The 3,122-nt window shown below is 34.7% G+C and overlaps 1 non-coding gene across 1 annotated transcript; it reads right to left on the bottom strand.

The window, feature by feature from the left end:
- Window positions 1-2,597: 2,597 nt before the first annotated feature.
- On the bottom strand, window positions 2,598-2,704 carry LOC132512826 (U6 spliceosomal RNA). Its single transcript, XR_009538348.1, has one exon. It is a non-coding gene; the product is annotated as a U6 spliceosomal RNA (small nuclear RNA).
- Window positions 2,705-3,122: the final 418 nt, after the last annotated feature.

Here is a 3,122-nt window from a genome sequence, read left to right on the forward strand (position 1 = left end):
AATGCTACTGTAAATGTAATTATTTTTGTAATTTACTTTGCAGATTGTTCATTGTTTGTATATAGAAATGCAACCAATTTTTGTGTGTTGACTTTGTATTCTGCTACTTTGCTGAATTCATTTATTAGCACTAACAGCTTTTTTTGTGTGTGGAGTCTTTAGAATTTTCTATGTATAAGATTATATCATCTGCAAACAGATAATTTTGCTTCTTCCTTTCCAGCTTGAATGCCTTTTATTTATTTTCATTTCTTGCCTAATTGCTCTGGCTATAACTTTCAGTACTATGTTGAATAGAAGTGGTGAAATCAGGCATCCTTGCTTTGCTCCTGATCTTAGAGGAAAACTTTCAGTCTTTCACCATTGAGCATTATGTTTGCTGTGGGTTTTTCATATATGACTTTTATTATGTGGAGGTAGTTTTTTCTATTCCTATTTTCTTAAATGTTTTTATCATGAAAGGGTGTTAAGTTTTGTCAAATGATTTTTCTGCATCAGTTGAATGATCATGTAGGGTTTTCCCCTCGTTTTGTTGATGTAGTGTATTACATTGATTGATTTTCATATGTTGAACGATCCTTAAATTCAAGGAATAAATCCCACTCAGTCATGATGGGATTATAATACTCCTAATATGCTGCTGAAATTTGTTTGCTAGTATTTTATTGAGAATTTTTGCATCAATATTCATTAGGGATATTGGTCTGTAGTTTTATTTTCTTCTATTGTCTTTGTCTGGCTTTGGTATGAGGGTTATGCTGGCCTCATAAGAATGAGTTAGGAAGTATTCCTTCCTCTGTAATTTTTTGGAAAAATTTGAGAAGGATTGGTATTAGTTGTTTATTTTAATGTTTTGGTAGAATTCACAAGTGAAGCCATCAGGTCCAGGGCTTTTTTTGGTTGGGAGATTTTTTTTTTTAGTACTGATTCAATCTCATTACTAAATATAAGTCTACTCAGATTGTCTATTTCTTAGTCTCAGATTTAGTCTTGGTAGGTTTTCTGTTTCTAGAAATTTGTTCATTTCATCTAAGTTATCAAATGTGTTGGCAAACAATTGTTTATGGTACTCTCTTATAGTCCTTTTTATTTCTGTGGGATCAGTAGGAATGTCCCCACTTCCATTTCTTATTTTAGTCCTTTGAGTCTTCTCTCGTTTTCTCTTAGTCCATCTAGCTAAAGGTCTGTCAATTTTGTTGATCTTTTCAAAGAACCAACTTTTGGTTTCACTGATTTTTCTCTATTGTTTTTCTTATTCATAAAAACATCTTTATTGGAGTATAATTGCTTTACAATGTTGTGTTAGTTTCTGCTGTATAACAAAATGAATCAGTTATATGTGTACATATATCCCCATATCCCCCCCACCTTGTGTATCCCTCCCACCCTCGCTATTCCACCCCTCTAGGTGGTCACAAAGCACTGAGTTGATCTCCCTGTGCTATGTGGTTGCTTCCCACTAGCTATCTATTTTACAGTTGGTAGTGTATATATGTCCACGCCACTCTCTCACTTTGTCCCAGCTTACCCTTCCCCCTCCCTGTGTCCTCAAGTCCATTCTCTACATCTGCATCTTTACTCCTGTCCTGCCCCTGGGTTCATCAGAACCATTTTTTTTATTTTTAGATTCCATATATATGTGAGCATACGGTATTTGTTTTTCTCTTTCTGACTTCACTCTGTATGACAGACTCTAGTTCCATCCACCTCACTACAAATAACTCAGTTTCGTTTCTTTTTATGGCCGAGTAATATTCCATTGCATATATGTGCCCCATTTTCTTTATCCATTCATCTGTCAATGGACACTTAGGTTGCTTCCATGTCCTGACTATTGTAAATAGAGCTGCAATGAATATTGTGGTACATGACTCTTTTTGAATTACGGTTTTCTCAGGGTATATGCCCAGTAGTGGGATTGCTGGGTCATATGGTAGTTCTGTTTTTAGTTTTTTAAGGAACCTCCATACTGTTCTCCATAGTGGCTGTATCAATTTACATTCCCCCCAACAGTGCAAGAGGGTTCTCTTTTCTCCACACCCTTTCCATCATTTATTGTTTGTAGATTTTTTGATGATGGCCATTCTGACCAGTGTGAAGTGATACCTCATTGTAGTTTTGATTTGCATTTCTCTAATGATTAGTCATGTTGAGCATCTTTTCATGTGTTTGTTGGCAATCTGTATATCTTCTTTGGAGAAATGTCTATTTAGGTCTTCTGCCCATTTTTGGGTTGGGGTGTTTGTTTTTTTTGATATTGAGCTTCATGAAGTGCTTGTGTATTTTGGAGATCAATCCTTTGTCAGTTGCTTCGTTTGCAAATATTTTCTCCCATTCTGAGGGTTGTCTTTTCGTCTTGTTTATGGTTTCCTTTGCTGTGCAAAAGCTTTTAAGTTTCATTAGATTCCATTTGTTTATTTTTGTTTTTATTTCCCTTTCTCTAGGAGGTGGGTCAAAAAGGATCTTGCTGTGACTTATGTCAGAGTGTTCTGCCTATGTTTTTCTCTAAGAGTTTTATAGTGTCTGGCCTTACATTTAGGTCTTTAATCCATTTTTAGTTTATTTTTGTATATGGTGTTAGGAAGTGTTCTAATTTCAAAAATATGGAACGCTTCACGAATTTGCGTGTCATCCTCGTGCAGGGGCCATGCTAATCTTCTATGTATTGTTCCAATTTTAGTATATATGCTGCCAAATTGAGCCCCTCTGATGTTTTTCTACACTCTATTTATCTACCTATACTCTAATGTTTGTTATTTTCTTCCTTCTGCTAGCTTTGGGTTTAGTTTGTTCTTCTTTTTCTCATTCCTTAAGTTGTAGAGTTAGGTTGTTGATTTGAGTTCTTTCTTGTTATAGCTATAAATTTCCACCTTCGCATAACGTTTGCTGGATCATGTAAGTTTTGACATGCTATATTTTCATTTTTACACATCTCTAAGTAGTTTCTAATTTTCCTTGTGATTTCTTCTTTGATCTATTGGTTGTTTAAAAGTGTGTTGTTTAGTTTCCACAGTATTGTGAAGTTTTCAGCTTTCTTTATGTGTTCTTTTTTTTTTTTTTTTTAATTTCTAACTTCATCCTGTTGTGGTCAGAGACGATATCTGTCATAACTTTGTATGATA

The sequence above is a fragment of the Lagenorhynchus albirostris genome, chromosome 21 (genome assembly GCF_949774975.1).
Source record: "Lagenorhynchus albirostris chromosome 21, mLagAlb1.1, whole genome shotgun sequence".
In the NCBI taxonomy this organism is placed as follows: domain Eukaryota; kingdom Metazoa; phylum Chordata; class Mammalia; order Artiodactyla; family Delphinidae; genus Lagenorhynchus; species Lagenorhynchus albirostris.